This window comes from Miscanthus floridulus, chromosome 16, assembly GCF_019320115.1.
Source record: "Miscanthus floridulus cultivar M001 chromosome 16, ASM1932011v1, whole genome shotgun sequence".
NCBI lineage: Eukaryota > Viridiplantae > Streptophyta > Magnoliopsida > Poales > Poaceae > Miscanthus > Miscanthus floridulus.
In genome coordinates, this window is record NC_089595.1 from 3,207,311 (window position 1) to 3,228,468 (window position 21,158).

General features: G+C 46.5%; 1 pseudogene; it reads left to right on the plus strand.

Moving 5' to 3' along the window:
• The window catches only part of LOC136513299 (uncharacterized), a 218,825-nt pseudogene extending 197,932 nt beyond the window's left edge, over positions 1–20,893 (plus strand).
• The last annotated feature ends 265 nt before the right edge of the window (positions 20,894–21,158 follow it).

The following is a 21,158-nucleotide window of genomic DNA, read 5'->3' on the forward strand; positions in this document are numbered from 1 at the left end:
TCCTCGACAGTCCGGCGGGGGCACGGCAGCCAGCAGTACGAGGGCGCGCAATGCAGGGAGGAAGAGGAGGGGGCATCGGTGCTACGCGCGGAGGAGCGGAGAGCAGGGGAGGTCGCCATGGGAGGAGCAGCAGGGAGCGGTGCGGGACAACGCGGGCTCAGGCGTGCTCACGAGGGAGGGGTCGACAATGGGCGGGAGACGCGGCACGGCGACCTCGGCGCGCAGCGGCGCTTTGGACAAGCTGGGAGGGAGGGAAGGCAGGAGCGAGAGGGAGACTAGAGGCATGGGAACTCGGTGGCTTGGAGCTTTGCTCACTAGCCATGGCAGACGACGAACCGGGCGAGGGTGAGAGTAGAAGGAGAGGACCTCGGCCTTGAAGTAGGTGTCACGACGGGCCAGGGACGTGTGCGGATGCAGCACGGGCGCGTCATGGCGCGGCAGCGACAGCAGCAGCTCGGCCTCGGCGTGCACAAGGAGCGCGGGGAGAGGGAGCAGCGGCGCATGGCATGACAGAGCAACAGCACGGCAAGGATGGTGCTGCATGTGCTCCTCTAGAAACAACGTGTACTAAACTAGTCAAGCGATGGGGAGGGACGAAGCAACGAGAACAGCGGCAGCAGCTCGGTGAGTAGGTGGGATGAACGGTCACCGGCTCAAGTTCGAGCTCAGCGCTGTGGTACCTGCCCGCGCGTGTGCTTGCTTGCCTACTCGCCTCGCCGTGGATCAGTCCGCTCGCTACCCAACAACTAAACCACGATAGACAACTAATGACCAACTGCAGGGACAGCTCACAGCTCAGAATTAATCACGCTCTTCGGAATACGCAAGATTGTACTACGTATAGTAGTAGTAGCAGCCAACACATGTGATGGAGACATGGACTGGATGTAGTGCTATTCACTGTGACAAAATTAAGATAGGTACAGTACGAAGAGAGGATATTACTACTCCTATATCTATATATATTTCTATCGGTTTACTAATTTAGACAATTAGAAACATCTAGGCATAAGAAAAATTTCAACCGAACGTCGAATTTAAATTATATTCAAAAGCTATATATATATCGTTCTATTTAATAATGTATTTTATTTCATTCTATTTTTGAGTTCTCTTCTACTCTAATCTTGCTCTAATTTATTATTAACAAGTTAATAATTACATGTTTAGTGCTAAAGGGCTCATGTAACACTGGAGGTGTTACACTCTGCTTTCCGGCCAGGCAGCTGTGACATAGCTCACCTCCGTGCTAGATGTGGGGCAGCCCTCGGACCATCTTCTCCAGCCGATCGAGCGCGTCAAAGCTGAGATGGCCGAACCGGGCATGCCACAGCCACGGCTCCTTGGTGTGCCGTGCTGCCAGGCACACCGGCTGCTCCACCTTCAAGTCAAGCAGGTACAGCCAGTTCTGAGACCTCTTCACCTTGGCAAGAAGGCGCTGCTCCCGGTCCCTGATCCTGAGGATGCCGTCCTTGATCGGTACCTCGCTGCCGCGCTCATCCAGCTGGCCAATGCTGATGATGCTTGATCGCAGCTGCGGGATGTAATATACATCCGTTAGTGCGTGGTGCTCGCCATTCTGGCACCTGAAGATGATGGTGTCGTGCCCTCGGATCGCCACCCTTGAGCCGTCATCGAACTTCACCGTGCCGGTCACCTTGCCGTCGAGCTCAGAGAAGGCTTCTATGGAGCCCATCATGTGGTTGCTGGCGTCGGAGTCCAGGTACCACCGCTGCTCCTGTCCGCCGCCCACACGTCTGAGGTGTTCCTTGAGGTGGATAGCCTTCATAGCCTTGCCGTGCTCAGCCACCACTGTCACCTCTCCCTTCTCCTTGGCCTCAACGTCGTGCAGTGCACAGAACATCGTCATCAGGAGAGTGACCTCATCATCATCATCGGCCTGCGCCAGATGTGCCTCAGCCTTCTTCTCCTGCTTGCGATTTGGGCACTCCTTTGACCAATGGCCTGTCTTCCCGCAGCGACGGCAGGCGTTGAGGTTGACCTTCTCCTTCTTCTCCGAAGAAGCCTTGCCGTAGCGCTTGCCATCGCCACCATGGCTGGAGGAGGCTTCCCCGGACTTCTTCCTCTGGGTAGCCCACTCCTGCTCTGTCAGCAGCAGCTTGCCGCTTTCTGTCATTGTTGTGGCTTGCTCTAGGCGCTCGTCCACCACCCACAGACGGCCTGTCAAATCCTCAATGGTGAGGGTGGACAAGTCCAGCATCGTCTCTATGGAAAGAGCGATCTAGATGTAGTTCATCGGCATGGAGTGAAGGTACTTGGACACCGCCTCTTCTTTGTCGATGGTGACACCGTGGCTCCTCAGCTTGCTGATGAGCATCTGCAGGCGGAGGGAGAAGTCCTCCACCAATTCACCATCCTTGAACTTGACGTTGGCGTACTCCTGCTTCAGCAGCTGGGCCGTCGCCTTCTTTGCTCGGTCGGAACCAACGCGCATCACCACAATGGCCTCCCACGCCTCCTTAGCAGAGCTCTTCGCCCCCAATGGCGCCCTGTACTCCGCTGGCACAGCAGCGAGGATAGCCTCCAACACTGACATGTCGTCTTCTTTGTTGTCGGTGCCCTTGTCAATAGCATTCCAGAGCCGTTGGGCTCTAAGCTTGACCTTCGAGGTCATCGACCATTCGCCATAGTTGGTGCGAGTTAGCGTCGGCCAACTAGTGCCGCTGACCTCCCGCACCGTGAGCACAACGACCTCCTGTCGTGGCTAGGCAGCCACAGCAGCGCCGCTGCTGTCGTCCATCTCCAAATCGTCCGTCATCGCCAGCGGTTAGTTCGGCGATGGAGCTTGTACGGCTCTGATACCACTTGTTGGCCCCTGGATCTCTCAGAATGGGTGAGCCGACCACTCATCGTCCTTGTTGACCACACACTTTGGCTAAATGTAGAAGAAAGGAGGGAGAACAGAGCACACACACAGCACAAGCACCAGCGTTGGCCAGAGCTCTGCAGAGGAGATGGCAAAACTGAACTCGCTCTCTTTACTGAGTTCCAGTGGAAAGCTATATATACAACTCTACCAATCTAACCTACAGTGACTAGATGTGACAGCAGGGCTAACTTTGGTGTCTGCCCCTGCTGTGGCTACAGTGCGGCAGGGGAGCCTTTCGGCGCCTACCCCTGCAGCGGCTACAGTGCAGCAGCAGGGAGCCCTTTTTGGCGCCTGCCCCCTGCCGTGCGTTCATACAGGGAGCAGTAGATTACTTAACATGTACCTGTTGTCGGGCAGACAACAATGACGGCAACAACTACATCTGTCCCTGCTCCAACATCTAGACCCTCGCTTCGCGAGCCACCCACCCGGTCACCTCCGGGACAGGTATCGCCCAACAACGTGCCAGGTGTTGGTTCTCCTACAGTTCAACCCAACTCAGTCCAAGACTTTATTGTCGGTCTAAAGCTGCTGCGCCTTCACGTCTCTCGCGTGCGTGTCGAAAATCTAGTGCCGCGGCGCAGTGATAGACTCGCAGCCAAGTCCGTCTACCGTGACCCCAAGCCGGAGAAGCAGGGCAAACGGGTGATGCTCCGCAAATGGCAGCCCTCAGCGAGCACTCTGCGGTCATCGCCGGCGACGCCTGACGCGTCCATCATGACTTGATTCCACGAGACGTTCCAAGAACCGTTGTCTTCCTCCAAACGTGCAACCATGTGAGAGCTCTTCCCCATGGCTTGGTGCTCGCAGGAGGTGAGCACCGCCGCAAGCGTCTTGAGCACGGATTCGCTCACCTCAAGCTCTTCGGTCACACTTTTAGTTTCTTAGTCAGTTACAACAGTGTGCGATCCACCGTCTAGCGGTGCCTTGTTTTCGTGTTTAACCCCATCACTCCATCACTCATGGCACCTCGCCGTGATGTGATGACGGGCGTGTAAACCTTCTAACTTCTTAATAAAACACGTGCCATACACGTTCTAAAAAAAGGAACCCCGATTTGACATCCATGTGGTGGATCGGCCCCGATTTAACTTGTGCCCGACGACGACGATGCCACACTGATCTTGTTTCACCTTGTAAACCCACATAAGGCCGATTGCTCCATGCATGGCCAGCGGGAAGATTAGTGAGGGACGAGGTGCCAATGGAGACGATGGACTTCATCTCCTGTTGTATGGCCAGCTTCCACTCCGGGGCGCCTTCCGCCTCCTTGAACGAGCCTGGCTCCTCGGCACTGACAGCATAGAGTTCATCGAAATCAAGTGCCCAAGGTGCACATTTTAATTCAAATTTGAATACAAACACGGAATTCGTCGGATACTAATGCAAAACGGATATTTCGAATTCGGATTCGAATTGGGATATCTACTTGATTTTGAAGATAACATGTATCTATTTGCTTATCGATAATTGCATAGTATAATTAAAATCATTATGGATCAAGGGATTTAAAATATAGCTATATAACAATGATGATAAATTCAACTACCAAACATAAAAAAATTAATCAATATTTCAATAATTATGTATATAAAATATAAGAAAATTATAGATAATATATATTAATTACTGAATTCAAACAGATAAAAATAAGTTCTAGAAGTATATAAATAAACTAAAATACTAGTTAATATGATTAGACATATTATAATTAATTAAACTTAAGATTTATATATCGTTAATAATAATAAAATTACATTATCCGTAGATAAATTTTAAATAATTGTACATATCATCTGGTATATTAAAATCATTTTCATTTACATATTTAATTAATCATAGTTATAAGATTTAGATGGTTTCAAAATAAATCATACTTCGCAGATACGGATAATATCGGATGTTTCACGTTTTTGTCTAATACAAATGTGAGATTGAATAGAGAATAATCTTCAAAAATGAATGTGGATACATCCATTTAACATTCATATTTAAATCAAATAAAAATATGGATATCCATATTTACACTAAAACGGATACGAATATCGGATAGGATATCTGGACATTTGCATCCATCACTATGTAGGAGGCATGCCGCAAGTTGGAGAATGCGACTATGTGTTTCTTTTGTGTTCTTCGGTTGGCCCTTTATTTTAAGAATTGAGTTTTGAGTCAGTTTTGTTTTGTAACCTCAGTCCGGTCATTGCGGTGGTATTTCTGTAATAAGTTAGTCTCCTCTCTTTTGGGGATGGAACCGGATTTTTTGCATTATATTAAAAAACGTTTGTAAAGTAATGTGTTGGGTTTTATACCTCCTTGTGAGTACTAATCCATTTTATGAAGCCATCATGTTTTGCTTAAATGCATTGGTTTATCATGTCTTACTGCACGTTAATTCTTAACAGACGCGCTAGAAAAAAAGATAAATGCTAAAAATTCTCACATTAGTCAGAAACATTGGGCCATCAAATCAAAATACGGTAGCCATCTATAACCACCATATCTATTCATTATGAACATAGAACAGTAATTATATATATCTCTTTTAATTAATTTGGAGCCACCATTGCAAGGGGCGTTAAGATCCAGCTGCTGCGCGACTTCCTCTACCTGTCTGGATCGATTTCTCCTGCTTCATCATCTGCCTTGGTTGGCAAAATCATTTGCGATTGGTCCTTCACCTGTACTTTGGCCTGCTGCTGCTGAACGTTGTTGTCCTGTGCTACTGAATCTGAGCCTTCCTGTAGTTGTGCTGGTTTGTTGGACCTGGCCAAACCTGCCCAAAAACATCTAATTCTTAACCTTAGCAAGCTAATGTGCTGGGTTTTATACCTCAGCTCCTTGTGAGTACACATCCATTTTATGAAGCCATTGAGTTCTGCTTAATTGGTTTATCATGTCTTGATGGTGACTTACCCGTCACTTTGTGTAAGCAAAATGTTGCATACAACAAGTCAGCAATGCGACTAAAACAAAAATAACATAATTCCATTAAACTATATCGATCACTGACATATGTTATCTCAAAACAGCTATATATAACACAACCACCTATTCCTAAATATAGAGCTGAGTTGCAAGCTAAATAGGTGTCTCAGAGTGTGCGTGTGTTGTGGACGTCTACGTTGCACTGTGTAATTCTAAAAAAAAAATAGGTGTCCCAGCTTAATGGTGGGAGGCCAACTCTAGTGTGGAGTTAGCACTCTCCCGCTATTTTTAAATCGGCAATGCTTTATTAGTCAGGGCGTCCATTTGCCTGGACGCTCCTTGTTGGGCCTGCGCGCTACCGCTATCGACCCAACGGGCATGCCTGCTCTCTACATCTTCTCATCTTTCTCAAAAATATCTCCCCACTCCGCTCGCCCATCGCGTGCTTCACCGCACCGTGCGGCCATCCGCACACCACAATCCGCATCGCTGCCGCATCTCCTCGCGTGTGCCCCCATCCCACACCACGGCACGCCACTCTTCCTCGCCGTCGTGGCCATCTCCCCACGCGTGCACCCATCATGCGCTAGGCCGCTCACTCTGCCTCGTCGCCACGGCCATCCACCGCTGCGTCGCCCCACCCTGCCTCGCAGCCACGACCATCCACCGTTGCGCCCCACTCCGCGCTCGCCTGTCGCGGCCACGGCATGCACCGCGCCACCACCACCCTAATGCCACCAGGTGAAGGTCATCGCCAGCCGGGACATCGTCTCTCGCGGTTGGCCGAAGACACCACGATAGGAAGAAGCGCATGTTGTAAGTGTATATTTCAAGTGTTTAAGATGCTTTAGAGATATGTTGCAAGTGGTGTATATGAATGTTGCAAAAGTAGATCGGGATGTTGCACATGTTGCAATAGCTATACATGTATGTTGCAAGCGTTTGTTCAAAATGTTCCATCTGTTTTTCAGACGTATATTGCAAAGGTTTTATCTAGAGATTGCATATGTGTTTCACACAAATGTTGCACGATATGGACCGCCAGAGTCACACAGCGCACATCCGCATGTGGGGGTGTGAGCACGATACGAGCAGGTGTAGGCGTTGACGGTCCCTGTGTGCGCGATACGGAGCGGGAGAGCGGGTGTTGTAGGTAGGGCGAGGCATCCGGGCGATGCGAGCGCGGGTGGGAAACGAAGGAAGGCGCGGGAAACGGAGATGTGCGTGACATGGGGTGCAGGTGCGGGCATCTGTCCAGACATCCGGACGCTAGCATCTCCGTTTTTTTGTATAGCTAAAGCTCTTCTGAACAAGTCCTAAAGTGTAGCACATTGGTAATTGATGAGCAAGAACTCCAAGTAAGCTCGTGAGATTTATCCTAGCAAGCCCGAGACACACTTTTTTTTCCTTACCCAAAATCGACATGTCCTCCATTCCAAACATATCTAGCTTTTCCTTCCTCCATGACCGAAAACATTTGATTTTGCAAAGTTAATTATAACTATTTTACTTATAAAGGTAGTTGCAACTTACGGCATGTTCGCTGGTTGATTTCTGGGCTGATAAGCCCGGCTGGTGTTGGTTCGTTGTGAGAGAAAAACACTGTTGGCTGGCTGATAAGGCCTGACTGAAACAGGCTGTTAAACCGATCCTACGACTTCTGCAGCTTTCGAGGTCAACGATACATCATCGAGGAGCCAAAGAATTTGTTTTTTTTTCTTCGCGTGGAACGTGCTGCCTCTTGTTGCATCGCTGTGCACGGCATGATGATGGATAGTTGGACACAGGTTATTCAATCACAAAAAGTAATGCAGAGTCAAGCTCGGCTCTCCACCTTGCATGCTCCGGTAGAACACTGCTAACAACCACTCCTGATGCCCTTGTCATGTGCCTGTTATTCCGCATCCGGCGTTTCGGCCACACAGAGCCTGCTAATAACTACTCCCTCTGTCCCAAATTATTTGTCACTTTTGGTTTTCGTGCTACAAGTTTGACTCAATTTATAGAAAATACGTGTAATATTTGTATCTCCAAATAAATTTATTAAAAACTACATTCAAAGATCTTTCCAATGATAATAATTGTGTACCATAAATGTTAATATTTTTAAATCTATATTTTGTCAAAATTGTTTCTCGGAAAATGAAAACGACGTATATTTTGGGACGGGGGAGTATGTTTTCTGCAGCTCTAAGCCTCACGTCCGTCATTCACCGCTCCTAGTCCATCGGCACGGTCCGTCTCTACTTGACCTTCTTCATTACCGTCATTCGTCTCTGTGCTCCACACCTGCGCACACCAACACAGCCAAGAGGCATGGTGCGCGCACACACGGAGTGGCTAATCTATAAACTCGGCCAAAGCCGATCATTTCCTAACAATCACTCAGCACAATTCGACACAGAAAGGCACGTATCAACCATGTGTTCCTACAGTAATAAACAAATAATGACAGAATTCCCTTTTAAACGATATGTATCAAGCACTCACGTATGTTACTATGTCAAATAAACAGCTATCACACAACACAACCGCCAATTATTTTACTTATAAAATGTACTTGCAACTTAAACCTATCGTACGAATTTTGCAGTTTTCGAGGTCAACGATACATCACCGAGGAGGCAGAGTTTTTATTTTTTAGTTATTTATTTTTTGTGTTGAACGTGCTGCCTCTTCTTTGCACTGCATGACGATGGACAGTTGGACACAGATTATTCAAGCAGACAAAAGAATGCAGACAGAGTCAACTTAGCTCCGGCTCTGCAGCTTGCCCCGGTAGAACACTGCTAACAACTATATTTTTGTTTGGGTGCCAACCACTGCGGATGCCCTTGTCATGTGGCAGTCATTCCACATCCAGAGTCAAGAGCAGGGGCTGGATCTGGACGGCGGGAGAAGGCGTGAAGCTCCCACTGTTCTGATGCTTTCCCGACGACGATCCCGACGACCTTCCGCTTGAGGCCAAGAGCACCAGGCGGCCAATCTCGATCTGGGTAGGCCTTCGTCCCTCTCTGTCCACGACATGCTGCTCACCTTGTCACCAACACAATCGTCCTCACTTACCAAGCTGCTGCGTGCAGGCGCCACCCACACCCATCGAGATTGCAGGCATGGAGCTGGTGGCGGGGGCGATGGGGAGCCTGCTCCCCAAGCTGGGCGAGCTGCTCAAGGAGGAGTACGGCCTGCAAAAGGGCGTGAAGAAGAAGATCGAGTCTCTCTCACGGGAGCTCACGGTGGTGCACGCCGTCCTCCGCAAGATCGGCGATGTTCCACCGGACCAGCTCGACGACCTGGTCAGGCTCTGGGCGAGTGAAGTCAGGGAGGCATCCTACGATATGGAAGACATCGTCGACACATTCCTGGTGCGCGTTGAAGACCCTAATGAGGCTACTAAGCCACACATGCTCCTGCGCCTCCTGAAAAGGGTGGGCAGGCGGTTCAAGAAGAGCAAGGCTAGCCACAAGATCTCTAGCCTAATAGATGACATCAACGAGAAGCTTGAGGAGGTGGCAACAAGGCGAGGCAGGTACACACCTGACAGCATTGTCGCCAGCCCTGTAGCTGCAAACACCATCGACCCTCGCATCCTGAATCTATACAAAAGGGCGACCGAGCTTGTTGGCATTGAGGGACCAAGGGACGAGCTTATAAATATGCTGTCCCTAGGGGATGGCGACGAGGATCTGCCTAGTACTACAAAGATGAAGATCCTCTCTGTCGTTGGATTTGGAGGGCTAGGCAAGACCACTCTTGCCAAAGCTGTCTATGACCACCTCAAACCGCGCTTCGAGTGCCGTGCTTTTGTTCCAGTGGGTCAGAATCCTGACATCAAGAAAGTCTTTGGAGACATTCTCATAGCCCTTGATGAGCAAACTTACACTCGTCCCAAATTAAAGGGTTTGGATGAAAATCAGCTCATGGGCAAACTCAACGAATTCGTCAAGGAAAAGAGGTACAAGCTAATATGATCACCGATTCATTAATCATTGCTACTCATCGCTGGCTCACTGCTAAAAAATAAATATAGCCGCTTTTAGATTATGTAGCTGCACAATTATTGGTTCTTTATACCTTATTTATTTTAATAAAGGAAAGTGATGAAAGGAACATAACGAAATGGTGATATACGAATAAAAAAACTATAAATGATGTCTTGTATATTTATTTACCATTTCTTGTACTGTCTTGTGAATATGTAGGTGTTTGATTGTGATTGATGATATATGGGACAAGAAGACCTGGGAATTAGTCGGATGTGCTCTGCAAGAAAGTAATTGTGGAAGTAGACTTGTGATCACTACACGCATTTCTGAAGTTGCCGCATATGCTGATGAAGCTTACAAAATACAACCACTTTCTCATGATAACTCTGAAAAATTATTGTACGCAAGAATAGTTGACGGTGAAGGGAAGTATTTCGATAGTCTTTCGGCTGAGACATGTGAAAGAATTTTGAAGAAATGTGGCGGCGTGCCACTTGGTATCATTACAATAGCCAGTTTGTTGGCTAGTAAACCAGGAGAGGACTGGTCTGAGGTCTACAACTCAATTGGTTTTGGGCGTAAAGGCAATGATGACGTAGATAATACCAGAAGGATATTGTCTTTTAGCTACTATGATCTGCCTTCACATCTAAAGTCTTGCTTATTGTATCTAAGCGTATTTCCGGAAGATAGTATCATAGAGAAAAATAGTTTGATATGGAAGTGGATAGCTGAAGGTTTCATCTCTGAGGAACAAGCAGCAGCAGCAGGGGTAACATCATTATTTGAGCTCGGGGAGAGGTACTTTAATGAATTGATAAATAGAAACATGATCCAGGCACAGGAGACACAATATGAAGGGTACGTTGATGCCTGCTCGGTTCATGATATGGTTCTTGATCTGATGCATCAATTGTCAAGTGAAGCAAATTTTGTCACTGTATTGAATGGTTGTGAGCGACAGAAACTTCAGCGGAGCATTTCTCGCAGGTTAGCCCTACTGTGTTGAAGAGCACAACATTGGCCAGCTGGCTAACATCGCTGTGGAGAGAGTGAGATCCATCTTTGCCAGTCGGTGCAATTTGGTGCATTATGTTCACGCCTCCCATTTTTACGTGTGGTAGAGATGGTAGGATGTTCTGTTTCCATAGACTGCGGCAAAGATGTGTTGGATCATCTTGGGAGTTTACTTCACTTGAGGTACCTCAGAGTAGAGAGTATCTTTATCACTGAGCTTCCTAGGGAGGTAAGATATCTGAGGTTCCTGCAAACACTGGATTTACGGAAGAGTGGGGTAAAGGAGCTGCCAGAGGAGGTGGGACTTCTGACGCAACTTGTTTGCCTACGATGTCGTGGCGAGACAAGAGTGCCGGCTGGTTTGATCGGCAAGCTGACATCATTGCAAGAGCTATGTATATCGTGTGGAGGTGAAGATGCTATAATAATGCAGTTTGTGATGGAGCTGGGCCTGCTGAAGGAACTGAGGGTGCTCAAGACTAGGATTTCTGTTAGGAGTGAGAGCATCGAGAGTGCTTTGCTGGAGTCCCTGGGCCATCTGCACAATATCCAGGAACTTCAGATTTCGGGCATATGTACAGGTAAGGACTGGCACTGGCAGAGCGTCAACGCAGGATCGATCTCCTGTCGGCATCTCCGTTTCCTGCATTTGGATCGCTTGGTGTTCTCTGCACTGCCGGCGTGGATTAACTCGTCACTTGCTCCAAACGTCTCCTGCCTGGATGTGCAAGTGGTAGTTGTGGAAGACCAGGACATGGAAACCCTTGCCAAGTTGCCAGAGCTTAGTTGCCTCATACTGCATTTGACTGGCACCAAATTAGTTAGCATAAAGCTTCGTGCTGAAGGTGTTGGCTACTTCCGCAAGTTGAGATTCTTAAAGATACTCGGTTCATTTATCAGGTTTGATGTGCGCGGCAACGACTGCAACAGCAGCAGGGTACCATCTAATAATACTATCATGCCACGTCTTGAATCCCTTGAGTTTGGTGTCCATGTGCGCTCCCTAAAAGACGAGAAGCTGCAGCTTGGTTTTGACAAGATGCTTGGCTTCCAGAACCTCGGAACATGTTCGCTCCAGAGACTCAAAGCCGAAGTGACCTGTGAAGGTGCCAGTATTTGGGATGTGGGGGAAGCAGAGGCTGCCTTGGAGCATGCGGCCGCAGTCCATCCAAAACATCCCACCCTTCTAACCAAATGGGTAGACCCACAATGTATGATCTCACGCTACCAAGAGGTATGATGAACTGATCATGCATGCACATTTGAACTTGCTTTCAAAATTCAAATGCTACTGGCTCTGATTTACTATTGCTAGCTTCCTATCTATCCTGTTTTTCTATCTGTATAATGGTCACAATACAATGTTTAACTCATACATCCTCTCCTTTGATTTATTATTAGTCCTAGCTCAATCGGGTTCTCCTACACAGAATTCCGGGCAAGGGCAACATAGATTATCTAAATAAATAGTTACTCCGTATTAAGTAAGGGTGGGTGGGCCGTGATAGTTAACGTAAAAATATCCCGATTGCCTTGTTCTCGCTTGCATGCATGTAGAGCTTGTTTGTTTTTGGCTCAGATTCATTCTGAACACCAGCGGCTGGATCTGCTGCCTATAGCTCAGATTCCGATCCAAACACGCAGGATTGCAGTGGCCATGCATGCATGTCACCGAGTTGGCCGTGTTGTCTCACAAATGCCATAGTCTGCCAACCGGTTGGCCGTGTTTGCGTGGCTCATGGCAGATTCATTCATAACATTATGAATTGTGGTGTCTAACTAGTACTGAAGGAACGTAATTAGAAATGCAAGGAAAAGCACTCAGTTTTGGAATGTGTATGTTGTACATGTTTCTATGATGACGACAGATAATTCATGAGTGGCCAGCCGAGTGTGCACGTGCTTTTTTTTCTTTTTCCTCGCAGTTCAATATATTTGTATTTATTTGCTAACCGTATCGAACAAATGGTAGGCATGTATGGTGGCGGGGGCGATGGGGAGCCTGCTCCCCAAGCTGGGCGAGCTGCTCAAGGAGGAGTACGGCCTGCAAAAGGACGTGAAGAAGAAGATCGAGTCTCTCTCACGGGAGCTCATGGTGGTGCACGCCGTCCTCCGCAAGATCGGCGATGTTCCACCGGACCAGCTCGACGACCTGGTCAGGCTCTGGGCGAGTGAAGTCAGGGAGGCATCCTACGATATGGAAGACATCGTCGACACATTCCTGGTGCGCGTTGAAGACCCTAATGAAGCTACTGAGCCACACATGCACCGGCGCCTCCTGAAAAAGGTGGGCAGGCTGTTCCAGAGGAGCAAGGCTCGCCGCAAGATCTCTAGCCTAATAGATGACATCAACGAGAAGCATGAGGTGGTGGCAACAAGGCGAGGCAGGTACACACTTGACAGCATTGTCGTCAGCCCTGTAGCTGCAAACACCATTGACCCTCGCATCCTGAATCTATACAAAAGGGCGACCGAGCTTGTTGGCATTGAGGGACCAAGGGACAAGCTCATAAATATGCTGTCCCTAGGGGATGGCGACGTGGATCTGTCTAGTACTACAAAGATGAAGATCCTCTCTGTCGTTGGATTTGGAGGGCTAGGCAAGACCACTCTTGCCAAAGCTGTCTATGACCACCTCAAACCGCGCTTCGAGTGCCGGGCTTTTGTTCCAGTGGGTCAGAATCCTGACATCAAGAAAGTCTTTGGGGACATTCTCATAGCCCTTGATGAGCAAACTTACACTCGTCCCAAATTAATGGGTTTGGATGAAAATCAGCTCATGGTCAAACTCAACGAATTCGTCAAGGAAAAGAGGTACGAGCTAATATGATCACCGATTCATTAATCATTGCTACTCATCGCTGGCTCACTGCTAAAAAATAATTATAGCCGCTTTTAGATTATGTAGCTGCACAATTATTGGTTCTTTATATCTTATTTATTTTAATAAAGGAAAGTGATGAAAGGAACATAACGAAATGGTGATATACGAATAAAAAAACTATAAATGATGTCTCGTATATTTATTTACCATTTCTTGAACTATCTTGTGAATATGTAGGTGTTTGATTGTTATTGATGATATATGGGACAAGAAGACCTGGGAATTAGTCAGATGTGCTCTGCAAGAAAGTAATTGTGGAAGTAGACTTGTGATCACTACACGTATTTCTGAAGTTGCCGCATATGCTGATGAAGCTTACAAAATACAACCACTTTCTCATGATAACTCTGAAAAATTATTGTACGCAAGAATAGTTGACGGTGAAGGGAAGTATTTCGATAGTCTTTCGGTTGAGACATGTGAAAGAATTTTGAAGAAATGTGGCGGCGTGCCACTTGCTATCATTACAATAGCCAATTTGTTGGCTAGTAAACCAGGAGAGGACTGGTCTGAGGTCTACAACTCAATTGGTTTTGGGCGTAAAGGCAATGATGACGTAGATAATACCAGAAGGATATTGTCTTTTAGCTACTATGATCTGCCTTCACATCTAAAGTCTTGCTTATTGTATCTAAGCGTATTTCCGGAAGATAGTATCATAGAGAAAAATAGTTTGATATGGAAGTGGATAGCTGAAGGTTTCATCTCTGAGGAACAAGCAGCAGCAGCAGGGGTAACATCATTATTTGAGCTCGGGGAGAGGTACTTTAATGAATTGATAAATAGAAACATGATCCAGGCATAGGAGACACAATATGAAGGGTACGTTGATGCCTGCTCGGTTCATGATATGGTTCTTGATCTGATGCATCAATTGTCAAGTGAAGTAAATTTTGTCACTGTATTGAATGGTTGTGAGCGACAGAAACTTCAGCGGAGCATTTCACGCAGGTTAGCCCTACAGTGTGTTGAAGAGCACAACGTTGGCCAGCTGGCTAACATCGCTGTGGAGAGAGTGAGATCCATCTTTGCCAGTGAGTGTGATTTTTGTGCATTATGCCCACGCCTCCCATATTTACGTGTAGTAGAAATGGTAGGATGTTCTGTTTTCAACAAAGACTGCATCAAAGATGTGTTGAGGAATCATCTTGGGAGTTTACTTCACTTGAGGTACCTCAGAGTAGAGAGTATCTTTATCCCTGAGCTTCCTAGGGAGGTAAGATATCTGAGGTTTCTGCAAACACTGGATTTACGGAGGAGTCGGGTAAAGGAGCTGCCAGAGGAGGTGGGACTTTTGACGCAACTTGTTTGCCTACGATGTCGTGGCGAGACAAGAGTGCCGGCTGGTTTGATCGGTAAGCTGACATCATTGCAAGAGCTATGTATATCGTGTGGAGATGAGGATGCTATAATAATGCAGTTTGTGAAGGAGCTGGGCCTGCTGAAGGAACTGAGGGTGCTCAAGACATGGATTTCTGTTAGGAGTGAGAGCATCGAGAGTGCTTTGCTGGAGTCCCTGGGCCATCTGTACAAAATGCAGGAACTTGAAATTTTGGTATACTACTCTCCAAATAAGGGCTGGGTGAGCAGCGATGCAGGACGGGTCTCCTGTCGGCATCTCCGTTTCCTGCGTTTGGATCGCTTGGTGTTTTCTGGACTGCCAGTGTGGATTAACTCGTCACTTGCTCCAAACCTATGCTATCTGGATCTGCTAGTGGTAGCTGTGGAAGACCAGGACATGGAAACCCTTGCCAAGTCGCCAGAGCTTAGTTGCCTCATACTGCATTTGGCTGGCACCAAATTAGTTAGCATAAAGCTTCGTGCTGAAGGTGTTGGCTACTTCCGCAAGTTGAGATTCTTAAAGATAGATGGTGCATCTATCTGGTTTGATCTGCGCGGCAGCAAGTACTGCAACAGCAGCAGGGTAGCATCATCTAATACTATCATGCCACGTCTTGAATCCCTTGAGTTTGATGTCCATGTGCGGTCCCTAAAAGACAAGAACCTGCAGCTTGGTTTTGACAAGATGCTTGGCTTCCAGAACCTCGGAACAAGTTCGCTCCAGCGAGTCAAAGCCGAAGTGAACTGTGAAGGTGCCCGTACTCGGGATGTGGAGGAAGCGGAGTCTGCGTTGGAGCACGCGGCCGCAGTCCATCCAAAACATCCCACCCTTCTAACCAACAGGGTAGGGGAAGAATATATGAAGTCACGCTACCAAGAGGTATGATGAACTGATCATGCATGCACATTTGAACTTGCTTTCAAAATTCAAATGCTACTGGCTCTGATTTACTATTGCTAGCTTCCTATCTATCCTGTCTTTCTATCTGTATAATGGTCACAATAAAATGTTTATCTCATACATCCTCTCCTTTGAATTATTATTAGTCCTAGCTCAATCGGGTTCTCCTACACAGTATTCCGGGCAAGGGCATCATAGATTATCTAAATAAATAGTTACTCCGTATTAAGTAAGGGTGGGTGGGCCGTGATAGTTAACGTAAAAATATCCCGATTGCCTTGTTCTCGCTTGCATGCTTGTAGGGCCTGTTTGTTTTTGGCTCAGATTCATTCTAAACACTAGCGGCTGGATCTGCTGCCTATAGCTCAGATTTCGATCCAAACACGCAGGATTGCAGTGGCCATGCATGCATGTCACCGAGTTGGCCGTGTTGTCTCGCAAATGCCATAGTCTGCCAACCGGTTGGCCGTGTTTGCGTGGCTCAAGGCAGATTCATTCATAACATTATGAATTGTGGTGTCTAACTACTGAAGGAACGTAATTAGAAATGCAAGGAAAAGCACTCAGTTTTGGAGTGTGTATGTTGTACATGTTTCTATGATGATGACAGGGAATTCATGAGTGGCCAGCCGAGTGTGCACGTGCTTTTTTTTTCTTTTTCCTCGCAGTTCAATATATTTGTATTTATTTGCTAACCGTATCGAACAAATGGTAGGCATGTATGGAAATGAGCAAAGCCCCTGAGTTAGTAACCAAGGCCTGGAAGTTGGCGGACATCGTTGGCTCAGGACAAATTCAAATACTGCATATGCCAGATCCGACCGCATCTTCAAGCAAAGTATGTTCAGCAACGTTTGCATGTACATCTTCCATTTAAATTAATGCAAGGAATATCACACATCAGTATCTGTTCGTGTGCTTATGATTTTCATGACATAGCACACACCGAACAATTCGGTAGAATTTAAGACTGTTATGGTCATATTCAGAGCAGTATATAATTATGATATATAAGCATTGTGTTTTATTTGTTTTCTTTGTAGGTTATATGCTTGTTGTACACAGATAATGGGCTGGCACTTTTGGCTCTCAGCTCCAATGCTGTTCATAAGCTGTGGAAATGGGAGCACAGGGACAAGAATCCACGTGGCAAGGTTAGATAGGACCACTAGCTTAAGATTTCAACACTGTAGTTCTGTTTGTTGTTTTCTAAAAACCATCCATCATTACTTTTCGTTAGTCATGCAAATCTGTTCCACCTGTACTATGGCAACCGGAAAATGGCATTCCAATGACAAACGACACCATTGATGGCAATGACCCTAAAGAAGCAACAGCCTGCACTGCACTATCCAAAAATGACAGCTATCTAATTTCTGCTTCTGGTGGCAAAGTCTCAGTGTTCAACATGATGACATTCAAGGTATGTCTTCTTCAGTTGTCTATAACAATAAGTAGTTAATTCCATGATTTATCTCTTACAAATCATGCATGACAACTTCCGTAAAATAATTTTTATTTCGTAGTTGCACCATGGCCTTTCTTTGGCTTCACTGATCTTGTGCAATCTCTCATATATAGGTCATGACTACTTTCATGGCACCTCCACCTGCTGCAACTTTCCTTGCATTTTACCCGTTAGACAATAACATCATAGCTATTGGAAGGGAGGACTCTTCAATTCAAATCTACAATGTCCGTATAGACGAAGTGAGTATTAAACGTGAATCTATCATCCCCTGTTTCCGTGAATCTCAGAGTATTGGCAAAACTCATTATATATGGTTCTCACTGGAAATGCAGTAATGTACCCATTGTAAAATAATGTGCTCTCGTTTCAGACTATATATCCCTTCATGTTTTACTTATGTATTAGGATCATGAGATTGTAAATGTTGTTTTACATGTGATCTTTTTGACATAACAAATTATGTACTTTTTGCGGGCTTTGAGCAGATACCACAAGGTACACATATTACATAGCAACTTTGTGGTAGCTCCCGTCAACAATATGAAGAGTAGTAAGTACCTCGTGGTATATGACCTAAAAAACCTTCATAAACCATACATATGTTGTTAGCTCGACATTTAAAAATTTGAGAATTTTTAACGATAATGGATTATTCCTATGTGAAACATTATGCTTAGTGTACTAATTACCGTTTAGCTTATATTTAACATCGACGTGCCAAAATATCAACTTATCTTAATCGAATTGCACAGGTTAAAATTGTGCTCACGGGTCATCACAAAAAGATAACTGGACTAGCATTTTCGCAATCAATGGAGGTGCTTGTATCTTCAGGTGCTGATGCTCAGGTGTGAATTCTAATATATATCAAAATTAGGACTAGCGATTTTGTTTTTGCTTATAAATTTAAGGGATGCTGAATTAAATACAGTCAAATGTTATGTGTCGGTGTTTTGTGAACCGACCAGTAAATTTAGTGCCGCGCAGCTCTAGGAATCGATGGAAGCACTCAAGACATGGGGAGGTTATACTGTTTCAGGCCGGAGCCCTACGGTCTCAGAGGGGTTCGAGTTTGTGTTTCTCGGTTCAAGTGCTCAGTTGGCTTACAATGGGGGTGCTCATAAGCGTGGGTTCAGAAGTGAGAGGACTCGAGAGAATAGATCGATCCCTCCAGAGCCATAGAGAGTGTTTCCTTTTTCCGTCCGCTAGAATGAAGGCCCGGTTCCCTTATGCTTCCGGGGGCCGAGTGACGATTGAAAGGAAAGGGTTCCCACGACCCGAGTGGTCGAGAGCTCGAGGGGAGGGCGGAGGTAGGCGAGCCCGGTCCATGGGCCCTCTGCATCTTGTCCCAGCTTCTGTTGCATGCTCGGATGTCGTCATGGGTTCCTGTTCTCCACTTCGAGGTATGGTGCGCCATAGCGGCACAGTGCGGGTTGTGGCTGGTATGGTGCGCCATAGCGGCATAGTGCGGGTCGTGGCTGTCCTCTTGTAGTCCGATGGGACGTGGGCGCATAGTGCGAGTCGTGGCCTTCGTCCTTGCGCCTACTGCCCCCGGGGGCGTCGTGCGCTAGATTGAGTCTATGGCTGTCATCCTCTGCTGACCAGCCGCCCTCCTGATCATGAAGGGGCGGCGAGGCTTCATCCCACACACGGGTGGTCGGGGGTCAACTTGTTTGTCCCGTTCCGAGGAGTCAAGTCCCTAGAAGTGAGACCAGTGCTCTGTGGCGAGCGTGGCCATACACCTGCCCGTCGAGTCATATAGTGTTTGAGCGGTCCCATGCCATATCCTGACATTGCCTGGCCACAGAGTGGCCTTTTGAATTGGTGGGGGGAGCAATCCGATGGGTGGTGCCTCACCCCAAGACCCTGCGGTCCGAAGGGTGGTCGTCGTCCTTTTGGTCTGAGTGGGTGTGCGGTGCGTGCACGTCTCGTTGTGGCAGGCGCATTGAATGCGCCAACCTCCCCTGGTCTTATCCGTTGATGGCCAGCCTAGGCCCAGGGTGGTCGAGGTCATGCCTCGTATCCCGACCCGACTGCATGGTCGGGTGGAGCGAGTGGTCGAGGCGCTACGCGGATGATGGGCCGTGGCCTACTGGGCCATGAAGTGCGCTTTCCTCTAGCGTAAGCCGCGTTGTGGGGTAACCGGGGTATGGTCCCCCGACATTATGTTAGTCGCATTTCATACCATCCATTAGTCCATTTTCTAAAATATATAAAGATCTATAAATACACTCCACTTTCTAAAAGGTATAAATATCTAAAAATACACTATTGTTTCTTTCTGAATCATCCTTTTCTTGTTTTTTGCAATGAAATGAAATTTGCAGCTATGTGTTTGGAGCATTCATGGTTGGGAGAAGAAGAAATCAAGATACATCAAACATCCATCTAATGGTTCCGGTGCTTTAGTTGGTGATACAGTGGTGCAGTTTCACTATGATGGAACACATCTTTTAGTAGTTCATGAGAGTCAGTTGGCAATCTATGATTGGCAATTGGAATGCTTGTGCTCGGTAAGTCATTCACAACATTTTCATAACAATATATTTGCATCTCTTAGTAATCATATGCAGTCTTGTCTATTGAGTCGGAGTACTAACATATTACATGATTTACATCATGCTTGTAGAATGCTCCTAATCGTATTGATGCATTATAATAAGCACATTACACACTGATATTTAACCTTCCATAACTTGACAATGCAGTGGTTCCCAAGAGATGCACCCCCTTCCCCAATTTCAAGTGCGGTATACTCACTTGGTTGTTTGTTGGTCTATGCTGGATTTCGTGATGGTGCAATTGGAATATTCGATGCAGAATCTCTTACGTTAAAGTGCAGGATAGCACCCTCTGCCTACATACCATCTTCAATATCCAGGTATGTGGAGTTTCAAGCAGTTCCTTTTTTTTGTGAGCGGTAGTTTCAATTCTGGTAACCAACGTCTTGTTTTTGTTACCTCTCTTGTTCCCAGGGATGGTGAAACTGTCTATCCCACAGTTGTCGCTACGCATCCGTGGAAGCCCAACCAGATTGCAGTGGGCATGAGCGATGGCGCAGTTCTTGTGCTGGAGCCGTTGGATACAGACGACGTACAAGTGGGGAGCGACGTCACCTCAGAACAACATCCATCCCGTGATGTCAGCAGTAGCAGACTCAGTTAAATATTTTGGCTTGGCCTCTAGATACATATTCAGTCAAGTGGAACTGATTTTTTATGCACCCATCCAGTTATGTGTACACCATCCATCGTCAGATCTCCTCAAGATCTATATATCTAAGACTAGTGTTTTCATGTCATTGAGGACTTCCTTATTTTGTAATAAATATGCACGTTGCTAGTGGGTGAGACATTTCCCTCCCCATCACTCTTCTTCTTTTTTTCAAAAAACATAATTGGATAGTGGGCATTGTATGTTCTTATCTTATTATATACAACGACCTTGGGACAATGCTGAGTATCAGCCTACCCAATTCTCCAGTCAAGTTGGCTTAGGTTGAATTGCAATTGCAATACTCTCGTTTTGTGAATGATGTGAGATTTCGACATGCATTGTAAAAACTCGTTACTAGTGGAGAAAATTGTCCTTGGATATCATGACAATATGCAGACTAACTCCACTTGTAACGAGTTAGTTTGCATATCATGACTTACTAAAATAATTATGAGAACAGCATTTAGGTAAAGAAAAAATACGGAGGGAAATGAGAGTGACAAAATATTTTTTGTTACTAGGAT